Source organism: Lepidochelys olivacea (genome assembly GCF_965140295.1).
Source record: "Lepidochelys olivacea isolate rLepOli2 genome assembly, chromosome: 11".
Classification (NCBI taxonomy): Eukaryota; Metazoa; Chordata; order Testudines; family Cheloniidae; genus Lepidochelys; species Lepidochelys olivacea.
In genome coordinates this window covers 37,854,823-37,868,680 of record NC_140421.1, presented here as the reverse complement: position 1 = coordinate 37,868,680, position 13,858 = coordinate 37,854,823, and the positions used below count along the sequence as shown (strand labels likewise).

The window sequence follows — 13,858 nt, the reverse complement described above, 5'->3', positions numbered from 1 at the left end:
AACTGATGCTTTGTGTATCCACAATTATATAAATACCAATTATAAGTGTATACCTGTATAGATAAATCAAACTGCCCTGACTCTTTAATTTCTTTATACAACCTCTTATTAGAGTTTGGCAGGAAATGGTTTCTCTATCCTGTGATAATGTGAGATTTCAATAATTTTTTCCTGTTATGCTTCAGGATGGAAGAGGGACCTTTTGCCTGATTCAGGGCAGGCATTTGAACTTGGGTCTCCCATCTGCCAAGTGAGGGCCCTGACCACTGGACTATAGAGTCAATCTCTCCTTTTTTTTTTTCTCTAGCCCAAAGAATACATAATAATTTATACAAAGTGAAACAGCACCAACAGGAGAGATTCCAAAAGAGAGACTGAATCTAAAGCCTAGTGGTTAGGCTACTCAGATGAGATAGGGGAGACTGGGGTTCAAATTCCTGTATGTACCCAGGTAAGTGCCTTGGGCTATTGGCAATTCTGGGCTTGTTTCATTTTGGCCAGAATTCCATCCTGGACCTGAGAAACCTTCCCAACTAAAGTTTTATTGCAGCTAAGGCTTTCCTGTGAAAAAAGTTTCAGTTCAGAACAAATCAACATTTTCCGACAAAAAACATGTTTGACAAAAAATTTGCAACCAGCTCTACCTCTTACTCACTTCAACCACATACGCATGTGTTCGCAATATCATACTTATAACTATATACATTTTATTTCTTAAAAACGACACAATTATACTCTTACTGCACAACTGAATTTGAAACACAAACCACAGCATACACTATCTGAGCCCTTACATACTATTCCTTGCTTATAAAATAAAGGAGTATCTTCAGTGAATCATTCCTTATGGTCAATAGACTTTGAGATTCCTCTTAGGCTAATGCAAATTTTGGCTCCTGATGTTTTAGAATATAATGTTCTGAACAGTACACTCAAGCTACTCTTAAATGTACTTCATTATTGTGTTTCGTTTACCTTTATTATCATTAAACATTTTCACATACACAGTGAGCATTAGGAGCAAACACAGACACCATCTTGAGATTGGCTGAAAAGATGGCTCCTAAAGCTCTGAGAGTCTAATGACAACTAACAGAAGAGGTAAAATATGTTACCTCTGAAGGGTTTGATGTGTCTTTGGTATGTGGGAATCTGGTCATAAATCATGTGTGCCTGATGTACACATGAATTATGAACTCCTCACACCTGAAAAGGAAAGGTGATCATAAACCTAAGTATTTGAGAGAACATACAGGCTTATAATTTTGATCTTTTAGAGTAAAGAGGTGATGTAATTCATGTTACCTGGCTCCAGATGAACTTTTGGAAATGTCTTTTGGAGACGACAAGCCTGAGCTCACTCATTAAAACCAGTGATTTCAGGGTGATTTCAGTTCAGGAGGAGTGTGATAAGGCTCTAGTTTTGTACTAGATATGTATAAAAAATGAAGCTTACTTAGATGAAGGAAAGGAAAGGAAAGAATCAACTGGGTGGGTAGATGTACTGCACACCCACATGTATAGATTTTACATTTAATATTTAACATAAAATATGGCACATTAAATGAGGAGTGTATCTTTGAATATTGTAGAGTCCATTTACCATTGTAAATAGTGTACTAAATTCCAGACAGAAGAAGGAAAGACAGTAAACTCATGGTCTGCTGTTAACTCTGTGATAGTCTATAAATGGGTCACAGTCTACCATTTGGGCAGCCATGCTTTAAATGAATACTTGAGAAAAGAATAGAGCTGTTAGACGAATGAGGCCTATAAACTACGTATTGGAGAATACAGATTGCTAGGTCTGGCACATGTTTTATGTATAAGTCTGCTCCATTTACATAACCCCTAGACACCAGGATGTAAACCGTTGTGATTAACCTTGATAGTAGAAGAATGTGGAAATGTAAACTGTATGCCAAAGATTAGGATATACCTGTGCTACCTTAGAGTGGCATGTATTCATATATTTACAACCAACAGCATAAAGTAATACCAATGTATGGTTTTGGAGTGGCTGTTTTCTTATGAGTAAGGCTGCGAGTCTGTCATGGAAGTCATGATTTCCGTAACTTTCTGGGACCTCCATGACTTCTGCAGCAGCTGGGTGCAACTGACCCCAGGGCTTCCCTAGCAGCTGCTGCGGAAGTCTTGGACCACTGCATTCCACCACCTCCACCAGCAGCCGTGGACTCGGGCTGTGCGCTGTCAACACCACACCCCGCCCCCCCATCCTCCCCAAGCACCAGTAGCGGTCCCAGGCCACACCACCCGCAGCTTTTCCAGGCCACCCCCTGCCCTGGAGCACTCATGGCAATCCCAGAGCCCCCTCTCCAGAGCACCCAAGGGTATGTCAGGGGTATATAGTAAAAGTAATGGACATTCACAGGCCGTGAATTTTTGTTTACTGCCTGTGATTTGTCCATGAGTTTTAGTAAAAATACCCCTGACTAAAATGTAGTCTTACTTGTGACGGCCTGTGATGGAGTGTACCTTTGAAGCTCCTTACAGGGGGCCACGCTGTTCTACTACACCTTATTACAGGAAGCAGCAAAGTGACAGAAAAGGAGCAGTGAAGATGAGTCCTCCAGGCCTGCTTATAGAGGCTTTACAGAAGCAGCCAATCAGAGCCCACCAGGCTCAGATAAAAAGAGGTTCAGGACCTTTACGGGTCAGTTTTGGGCTGGGACCAGAGGGACAAGAAAGACTTTGCCTCTCTGGCCAAAACAGCTTGAAGAATAACCCTGTTTGTTTCTGGCTGCATATATTTAAGCTGGTTTTGCAGGGAGACAGAAGACGTAAGATTCAGGCTTGTTGTCTCCAAAACACATTTCCTTAAGTCTGAGGGTGAAAGGGGCCAGGTAGGAAGAGACCCAGGGAAAAAGCAGCAACTAACTGAAATCGAGCAATACGTCGCTGGTGTTTATAGGGTCCCTGGGCTGGAACCCAGAGTAGCTGGCAGGCCTGGATTCCCCTAACAGCCACAGTGGTAATAACCCCAAGAAGGGGGCAGAGCTTATTTGAGAGCCCAAACAAAGGGCTGAATTTAAAAGCCCCAGACCTGGGGCTGAAAACCCTAGTAAGGGCAACAGGACCGTTCATTTACTGGACTCTTTACTACCCTGGAAGGGGTTCATTTGGACTTTTTGACTTGGCCAAAGGGCCAAGCTACAGAAAACCCACCAAGGTTGGCCATCAACCTGCAGGGGATACCAGAGATGAGAAATAGATGGTAGTACCAGACTCAGCTGCTGGGAGTCACTCAAGAGGTGAGTTCCCCCCTTAGAGGGCCCCACCACCCTATCTGAATAAGTTAGATTTCTAGGGAGAGGTGAGCTAAAAATAGCCTCACAAGTGGAGTGCATGAGTCAGGTTCCTTTTAAAGACGGTGCCTCCCTTCTCAAATAATCTAATGCTAAAGAATACATGCTTCCATTCAGGCACTATGTTTCAGAAACCTCTACCCTGTGTTACTCTATTCAAATATCCCTTTTCTGGAGCTATAATAATGGAGAATTTTCAGTGGCAGCCTTTGAGGGTTTAACATAATCACTGCAGAAACAGGTATTTTACAGTGCATAAAGGAACTTACAGAATGGTTCCTCCCCCATCCCCCCCCAGCACACTCTGTTTTATATGATTCATAGGAAAAACAAGCACATAAATCAACTGTGTATTGTAGTTTGAGAAGATTTAAAGCTACCATGCATTTCCAAATAGAAAACAGTCCCAAAGTACAATACCCTTTGTTTCTCACCAGCAAAGAACTACATGAATAAAGATCACATACTATATATAATACATGGAAGCAACACTATGTGAAAAGGTACTAAAAAGGATTCTGTTACTGATGAATTGTGAGGTGTTCCTGTGGATTGCCAGAATAGACCAAAATGAGCTAGCTATATGATATAATAAATATTCTATCACACCACCCACATTTGTATTCTGAAATATTTTTATGTTGTAACAGGTTAAATATGATCTAGAAAAGTCATTCTCTCTTCTTACTGAGCTCTTTTTAATTCCATCAGCTATAATTTGCTATTTTACCTAGATAATGACCGTATTGCAAAAACCATGAAACTCCTTTTAAGTAAAAAGAAAAGGAGTACTTGTGGCACCTTAGAGACTAACCAATTTATTTGAGCATAAGCTGTATGCATCCGATGAAGTGAGCTGTAGCTCACAAAAGCTTATGCTCAGATAAATTGGTTAGTCTCTAAGGTGCCACAAGTACTCCTTTTCTTTTTGCGAATACAGACTAACACGGCTGTTACTCTGAAACCTATCCTTTTAAGTAAGATACTTTATTTCAGAATAAATATAACAGAAATCAAAGGATCTATGTTAGTATTTTAAAAAGGGAGGTTCCCACTACGTTTTTAAAGAAAGAGGTTCTGCACAGATATTTGAAACAGTATTTTTCACCATTTTTACAAGATTGTCTGAAAGTGTAAAAGACACCAGGTAAGCAATGGAAGCAGGGCGAGGGTGGGGAGCCATAATGCTAAGCTTTTTATCCTGTCATTGTTGTTAGTATGATGTGCTGTAGTAGCCAGAGAAGCCAATCAGGATTCAGACACTTATTGTGCTAAGTGATGTACAAACACACATTCAGATACTGTCCCTGGCCCAAAGATCTTGCAGATTAATTAGGTTTGGAAGGATTAGATTTTTATCAGTAAATATCAATTTCACCATATACACACAAACCAACAACAAAAAATTTCCATCATTACATAGTCAGTAATGATTTAAATGTACAGAAAGGCAATGTAAGAAAAATGCTGCTTGTTAGGTGGAGGGAGAGCGCGCGCAGCGACGCTGCTGCAGCCTCCCCAGCTCCGGGAAGGCGGGTAGTGTGGCCTCAGCCCTCTGGAGCCCAGCGGCACCACCAAAGCGGGGCCCTGGGGGGCTGGAGTGTGGGCGGGGCCACACCTGGCTGTTTGGGGAGGCACTGCCTCCCCTGCCCGACGCAGTCGGAACCGGAAGTGACGGGTCGGTCCTGGAAGTGACAGATTCGTCACTCCTGCCCTGGGCCTCGCAACCCCCCAGGGATGGCTCTGCTATTATGTAATCATCCACCTTTTCCCGTTTCCAGTTTTCCTTTTAAAACTGCTGTCCTTGCAAGTTTCCAGTGGCTCAGTCCTCCGATGGGCCCATACCCTGCCTCCCAGGGACTGCTGGAGTGCGGTGTGCTCTAGCTACACCCACACTAGCCCTGTCCTGTCCTGATATGCCCCTCCACCAGAACCTGGGTATTGGGGGCGGTTATATGCCACCCAGGGATTTTTTCCTATATCAGGGGAATTCCCATCTGACTATGCAGGCCCTAGGAGCCCCTAAAATGGTCAGCGTGGGTTAGGCCTTTACATTGCGGTTGAGTCCAGGGATTTTAATCTCTGCCTATTTCCAGTATTTTAAAATATATTTTTAAATATCTATTTTGTAATGAATCAATTCACTGGTTATCCCATTTTTCTTCTGTCATACCCTTCCCAAAGTCCTGTTGCTTCCTCTCCCTCACAGACAGTCAAGCCTCCTTTAACAAAGCACAAAATAAAACCTCCACAGATAACAGGAGGTAATGTCACTGGATTTGAGGCACTGAATTTTGTGTCCCCTTCTGCGGCTATTTCGTAGGGAGAGCTGGGGCAAAACACCTTTTGCAATAGTAAAGTACAATCCCTGCTGTAAAACACTTGTACTTTTATATGTTAAAAGTACAGAGCTATTATACAAACTATATTTCAAGTCAGCACTATTCAACAGAGTATCGCTGTAGCTCACGAAAGCTTATGCTCAAATAAATTGGTTAGTCTCTAAGGTGCCACAAGTACTCCTTTTCTTTTTGCGAATACAGACTAACACGGCTGTTACTCTGAAATCTGCTAGAACTGTCGTGTATTAAAAATATTATTTAATTCCAATGTCTGTCTCTCTCTCAACACTTCTAATGTGCTTATCAGCATAAAGAACAGGAGTACTCGTGGCACCTTAGAGACTAACAAATTTATGTGAGCATAAGCTTTTGTGGGATACAGCCCACTTCATCGGATGCATAGAATGGAACATATAGTAAAAAGATATATATATATATACACACATGCATACATACAGAGAACATGAAAAGGTGGAGTAAGAGACTAATTAATTAAGATGAGCTGTTATCAGCAGGAGGGAAAAAAACACTTTTGTAGTGATAATCAAGATGGCCCATTTAGACAGTTGACAAGAAGGTGTGAGGATGCTTAACATGGGGTTCCAACAGGAAACCATATGACAGTTTAGTTATCAGCATAGCAAAACAGAGCTCTGCCACATCCCTGGTATGCCCTGTTCCTGGCACACTCCTCCTTCCCTCAGCATGCCCCTATACTAGTGCTAGGCAAAAATTTTCAACTAAAACTTATTTCAGTGAAAAATGCAGATTCAAGTTGACCAAAGCATTTTGTGAATTTGTGTTGGTTTTGGAAAATTGTTTCAGTATAAAAAAAATTGTAAGAGTTTAAATATTTTGTTTTGACATTTTCAATTTACACCATTTTGACTTTTCATATTGAAATTACTTTTCATTTAATTGTAACGAATTAAGAAGGGGAAAATCTCAAAATTGAAATAGAACGTTTTGTTTTGGATGAAATGAAATGTTTCGTTTGACCTGAAACTAATTTTTTTTTATTTGCCAAAAATTTCAAAAAAATGTTTCAGTCAACCCAAAACATTGTTTTAAAATTTTTCTGTAACAATCCATTACTGGTGCTGCACTACCCTACATCTAGCATGAGACATGGCTGGTACAAGAGTTGGCACAACTGTTTCGAGCCATAATTTGAAAATGCCACTTTTTGCAACGCTTCCTGTGCCAGTGTTGGTGCACAGGGCAGAAACTATTCTCTTCCCATTTCTCTGTCATTTGCTGCTGCTTCCATCTGCTCCATAGTGTTAAGATCAATTATTCTGCCCTCCCTCCTAAAGGTTCTTCTTAAAGTTTCTCTTGTGTGATAAACAAGGGCACCCTACTTGGTTTCCACTTGACAGCTTCATATGGGAATCTGTGTGTTGGCATCAAGAGTACATGGCCCAGATAGGTCCAGCTCTTCCTGCTAATCCTTGTAGAAACAAGCTGCTTGTTGGTAATTTCTCAGCTCTCTTTGTGGGTGAAGAAGTCTGTCCAACTAATGCCCAGAACCTTTTGTAGGCACTTATTTTTGAAAGTGTCTAATTTTCTGTCTAACATTTTAGTAGATTTCCAGCTCTTGCAACTATGTTAGCACTAAGAATATGTCTGAACTGAAAAATCTCAGTTCAGTTCTGGTGCTGTACATCTTTAATTTCAATTTACTGCTGAGTTTAGTAAATGTTGTGGATGCCTTTCAGATTCCTGAGGCCACTTCCTTCTTGAGGTTTCTATTGGCCAATAAGGTGCTTCCCAAGTGGGTGAACTGTTCTACTTCCTTGATATTTTTGCCTCCTAATGTGGATGTTCCTACTGGGTTTCAAGGTTGCTTGTTTTAGCATAATTAACTTTGGGCCCTGCTTGGCCTGCTATTTTTGGTAGGCTGTCCGTCTGTATGTAAACTTTCAGGTGTGTCACTCAGCAGTGCAATATCATCAGCAAAGTTTAGATCTTCTAGGCATTTGCCACCTACCCACGCTATACAACCGTTTGTGTTGCTAATACACTTCTTCGTTATCCAGTCTACAGCAATGCCAAACAGCAGCAGAGATAAAATTCAGCCTTATTTCACACTACTGTCCATGTTGAATCACTGTGTTGTCTGGTTTTTCACCCTTAAAAAGCACTTTGCATCTCTGTACTTGGCCCTGGTGATGCTGACAACTTTAACTGGGATGCCGTAGGACTGAAGAGTAGTCCACAATGTATGTCTGTGGTGGCTGTCAAATGCCTTTTGAAAATTAATGAAATTGATGATGAGCGGAGCTTTCCATTCTATCCATTCTCCTATGAGAGTCCATAATGTAAAAATATGATCTACACCGACTCATTTTGGCCTGAATCCAGTCTGTTCTTCCTTAAGCTTTCCATCCAGCATCACACTGCACAAGAGTTTCCCTACAACAGAGAGTAATGTAATCCCTGTCCCAGTGTTACAAAAAGGGTGATCTTACTGACTGTATATTCTGACAATGATTCCATGTTTCCACTGGTCAGGAGGGGTCTCTTTTTCTCAAACTTGGTTTAACAACTCTACCAGTTTTGTTAGTGTGATGATATCAAGTACTTTTAGCATTTCTGCTGTGATTTGACCATCTGCCTCCCCTGTTATTTTTCAGTTTCTCGACTACAGCCTGTACATCCCTGTTGAGCCTTTGTTAATGTCAAGTTGATCAGGTTCATGTTTTATCAACATCTGGTACTTAAGTGGGTCTGGGTCTGTTGAGGACTTCTTTAAAACACTCTGCCCATCTTTTTTTCTGTTCTACCTCAGTTGTAAGTATTTTTCAATACTTTGCTTTCTATTGGACCACTTCTTATTTTGAAATATCCACGCAGGGTTTTATTCACTTGGGAAACCTCTGATTTCCTATCCTAGCAACAAATTCAGTGGCTAGGTCTTCAGCGTATCCCCATACCTTTTCTTGTGTTGCTTTTTGCCCTTGGGTCTGTACCCACGTGGCTAGCCAGTGCTGCTGCTCATGCCATACTGCTATTTTTAGTGTACTAACTCGAGCAGAGCTAGTACGTCTGTCTACCCTGGCTGAGAGGCACCCTCCTAGTGGCAAGATAGACATATATTTGGAGAGAAGTAATCTAAAATATCTTAAATCAAAATACAATATTTAAAACACAGATTTGGCCTGATTCTCTGCTGCATTGTACCATGTAGCACAGAGCTGGAAAGTAAGCACTGAGTGTGTGTAAAACACTTATTTTGTTCAGGTGTAAATGACTACCCAACGTGCAAGCAGGTAGAGAATCAGGCTCTATGCTTTGCCAAATCTTATCTTTCCTATATAGGCAGCTTTTTCACTAGAAAAGGCTGTAACTGCACATAGTACTAGCTCAGAATATCTGAAAATCCTACATTTACACATCACAGGAACAGTTTTGATGTCTCTCACTTCCTGCTCAGGGGGAAAAGAATTCACAAAATTGAATACCACAGAACTCAGCCTAGACTTGAGGCATAAGATTTATGGTATATTCAGTGAAACTATAATACAAAGAAATTCCAGGATAAAAAATATGGTCTTCCATTTATATTTGCATAGATATGAAAGACTATAATACAACAACTAGATCTGAGTAGAATATTATTGCGCAGTTATGTTCACTCAGCCACTCACATTTCCCAGACAGGCATTTTAGCATCAAATTATATGACAAACTAACATTCAACATAGATTGTTCTGTTTTGAAATTTTGAACCAACAACTTAGCAACAAGTAATAGAAGTAAAAGAAAAACAAAAATGGACAAGAAAGGACACGTCTACTTTCTACCTCTGATAAATGTGCAATATATTGTAAAACGATGGGAATTCACTGTACCGCCATTCTTAAAGCACCACATAGTGAGTGGAGGAAACAGTCTACAGCAGTGGTTCCCAAACTTGTTCCGCTGCTTGTGCAGGGAAAGCCCCTGGCGGGCTGCGCCGGTTTGTTTACCTGCTGTGTCCGCAGGTTCGGCCAATCGCGGCTCCCAGTGGCTGCAATTTGCTGCTCCAGGCCAATGGGAGCTGCTGGAAGCGGCACGGGCCAAACCTGCGGACGTGGCAGGTAAACAAACTGGCCCGGCCCGCCTGGGGCTTTTCCTACACAAGCGGCGGAACAAGTTTGGGAACCACTGGTCTAAGGAGAGCTGAGAACTATAATAATTGGCACTGGCAGTAACTTAAGTCCATTGCCAGCCCAGTATAAAGTTACATTTTAGTCTGAATGCTGACTGATATATCTGTGGAGAAACTTTCTGTTCACCCTAATTAAACTGGATAGTGCAATTCACAAGTTGTTTCTAGATCACTGCTCTTCTTACTTTAATGGAAAGCAATGAAAAATAAGTACGGTTCTAAAGCAGGAAGTAAAAGTACATACTCAATCTCAGAAAAACAGTGCACGGATATTTTGACGAGAGCAGAAAACACTGGTGACCCACATCATTTACTGAGTTAATACAAAATACTGCTGAATATATTACAGTATTTGTTTGGTAACTCCATTGGAAATAAGTCTCTCAATAGTAAGTACTGAATGCTATTGTTACTGAGTTATTATTTGATAATACAGGGTAGAAGCCTGTCTCCAGTACACAGCCTAAACAACTGGGCTTGAATGGTGGAAAACTGTGGAATGGGAGAAAAAAAGTCCCCTTAGATCAGCAAGTGAAAACAGAACTGCACGGTGGCTGCTGTTACAGCATAAAGCCTGCAACCTGCCCATTGCTGCCATGTGATCCTCTCCACAGAAGGGAAGAAAGCCCGGTTCCTTTCTCCACTCTGTTCTGCCCCAAAGATCTCCCTTGCAAACTGGGATGCAAGTAGGCCCTATAGAGCTATAACTTTCGAACAAACAAGATGCAGCACCACCTTACAGGTTCCATGCACAGAAGAAACCCCCTTGTTCTGCTGAATCATAGAGATTTCCATATGTATTGTAAATGCCTGGTATCTCTTATTCTTTAAAAGCATTCTTTCCTTAACACTATGAACCCAGTTATCTCCTCAATGAACCCAGTTATCTCCTCAATTCTCCTTCTGGTGGAGGCACAGCTGTGTGGATACGTATACTATCTACTCACTCCACAGAAGGAAACAAGCAGCAGAGGTCTGTGGAAGGTGCAGCAGAAAGAGAGCGAGTGTAACTCTATGGATAACATTGTTTTCCTTATTTTAACACAGCTCCTTGGTCAGGTGTTACAAGAAACTGATTCTGTTAGTGATACTTTACCATTGTCATGTGACATCGCCTCCTCCCTCCTAATAGCTTTTGCAGAGTCCCTGGAGCCCCTCCATCTCATTGTTTCTTTGCCCCTTCCAGGGTCCTCCTTGCTGCTGCATCCCTCCATTCCCCCACATTTCTCAGCACTCCTCCATTTCCCTTCCCCCTCACTCTCTACTGCCTCTCTTCCTCCTCCTCTCCCTATTCATTGCGTTCCCTCTTGCCCATTTCACACCCATTGCTGTCTCCCTCTCTTCCTTGTTTCAGGGCTATCTCCATCTTTTCTTCCCTCCCACTATTGCTTCCATCCTCTCCCTAGTCAGTGATCTCCCCAGTCCTGCTTCAGCTTCACTCCCTTTCAACACGTGCCATTCAGTGCTTCGCATTCCACTCTTCTGACTCTCAGAACCCCACAATGCCAACTGTCAAAGCGTTCACTGTTACTTAAAAGCAGCTCCTAACAGGCCTGATAATCTCCCCATACGCAGCACACTGTTTTCATGGTACTCATCTATAAATGATGGCATGTGAGGTTTCTAGTAAAAGCTTATGTCATCCTGATCCTCATTATTATTGCAAGATGCATAGATGGATGATATTTAAGAAGTTGTGTATATGCACTGAAAATATGTTTTAAAGTCTGTCACCAACCAAACAGAAAAACAAGTTTCTTCCAGAGAGGAGATGAGGTGTGTTTCTCTGTAGAAATGTAAATTAAACATTGTAAGCCAGCACAATAGAAGCCCCATTACATACTGAGTCAACAGGAAAGGAGCACATCAGAGTATAAACCACAGAGGGTTGTCCTCTCTCTGGGGGCAGACAATGACTTTGGAGACTATAAGGGAAAGGCAAAATGACACCCTTTTATCCTGCATCTAGGAAAAAATTGGGCTTGATTGAAAATGTTATAAAGGACATTTGGAGTAAGCTTTTTTGGCCAGATGGTTAGCATATTAAAGTTAAGTTTAGTCTCTACGAATCATGTTATGATTTTGTTTTATATGCAACCTTTTTGTTTCCATTATCCTTACTTATGATCTCTTAAATCTTAACCTTTGATAATAGACTTTTGATTGATTTCACTATAAATCTCTCTCTCTGCTGCAATGTTTTATAGGAGTTGATCCTAAGTTGAATCTTATGAACTAGCGTGTACACTGTTCCCCTGGGGACAGCAGACCTGGTACTACTCTGAGTGTTCCGTTGATAAGGGGCTGAACACTATAGGGGAATGCTTCAAAGGGATTCAAGGACTCCGTCACCATTTGTTAACCTGTAAGGCAAAGTAAGGGCTGGCATAGCCCAGAGGAGATTGTCTGGGTGGTGTTAGGGACCTGACACCCAGTTAAGCACAAGAAATTCTCCCTCTCACTGGAGGCAGGAATGGTGACTCGCAGTTCAGGTCATTCTGAGAACCATTACACTTCCCCTGACAACTTCTGCGCTGTTGTTCTCCCTCTCTACTACAGCTTGTCAAACTCTGTTGTGTGGAAAGTTTCCCCACTGAAAATACAGTTTCATACAAAATACAGTAAATTATTTTTTTTCTTTTGTTGGGAAAATGTCAATCCTGGTGAAAAATTTCAGTTTTCCCCTAGGATATTTCAAAAAAATGTTTCAAATCACCTAAAAGGTCACTTTGTGGTTTTTTGATTACAAATTTAGGTTTGCCAACAAACTCTTTTCTCTCTAGTGGGTGATACAACCCCTCTCCCATTTCTCCCCCTGTCCCTCCCCCTCCCCCCAGTGCCTTTTCCCTAAAGTGAGAAGTAGATAAGAGAAAGGGGAGTGAGTTAGAATAAGTGTATGGCTAAAAGCTACCTTTGCATCCCTCCTGCCTCTTGAGCCTTCAATGCAGCTCAGGCGTAGTCTTCAAGGCATTAATTGCAAAGGTATAACTGACTACCAATACCTGGGAACAAAGGATAGGAATAAATGGTAAATTTTCAGAATGGAGAGGTCAAGTTTTTTTTAACAGATTTTCTATGGACTTCAATTGGAGCTGTGGGTACTCAGCACTTCTGAAAATCAGGACGAAGCTGTCTCAAGTTGGCCTTCCAAAAAGTGAAGCATCCAAAATCAGTAGTAGCCTCTTCTAAAACATTTGGCCTTATTCACAACTTTGTTGTACTGAGCTTACAGCCAGTCATCCATTTACCAGCAACAAGCAAGACATTTTCAGCTTATGGGCCTGATCCTGCAGTTTTCACTCAATGAATTAAATGGTAATTTTGCCTGAGCAAAGCTTTCTAACTGTCCATACTCTTCCAGACTTTTTCAGCATTTCTTCTTCAAGTATGAAATGCAATTGTGGCCCTATTACTCCTCAAGAATATGTTGTAAGTAGAAATATAACATTAAAACAGGAATCAGTAACTTGGGGGTGATCCTTGTTAGTTCAGAATCCTAGGCTAAAAAACAAACTAACCTTGGAGTTAATGTAGCCAAAGATCTGAAGCCAGTCCCTTTCCCCCCCTACTAGTAAAAGTCCTTGCAAAGGACAGAAAACTACAATGTTTCTTTTGTGTGGTTTCAACTGGGCAGACTGGACAAAGCTTGCCTGCCCACAGAGCCTGTGGATTTGGGGGAATTGGGTGGAAGCCAAGGCTGTCCTTGCAGAGACTCTGTGCTGCTTCCTGCATTTCCTCCCCTTTCCTTCACCACTGCCCCGGATACGTCTAAGGGAAGTTTACACACAGGAGCCAACTTTTCTTGGCACCGGTGAGTGCTCGCGACCCCAGCCCCAACTCCGGCCCGACTCCGCCCTCTCTCTGTCCCTATTGGACTGCTCCCCAAATCCCTGCCCCGGCCCCGCCTCTTTCCTGAGCACACCGCGTTCCTCCTCCTTCCCCTCCCTCCCAGCGCTTGCCACGCGCAACAGCTGGGAGGGAGGAGAAGCAGGATATGGCAGCCAGCTCAGGGGAGGAGGCGGAAGTGAGCTGGGGCA

General features: G+C 42.0%; 1 protein-coding gene across 2 annotated transcripts in view; it reads right to left on the bottom strand.

The window, feature by feature from the left end:
- B3GALT1 (beta-1,3-galactosyltransferase 1) overlaps positions 1–13,858 on the bottom strand; it is a 332,372-nt gene that overhangs the window by 207,911 nt on the left and 110,603 nt on the right. The window contains exon 2 of one of the 2 annotated variants that reach the window (XM_084644139.1): positions 12,733–12,823. The exons of the other annotated variant lie outside the window; for it this stretch is intronic. The gene's annotated coding sequence lies outside the window, so the exon portion shown is untranslated. The remainder of the gene's footprint in view (positions 1–12,732; positions 12,824–13,858) is intronic. 2 annotated transcript variants of the gene reach the window in all.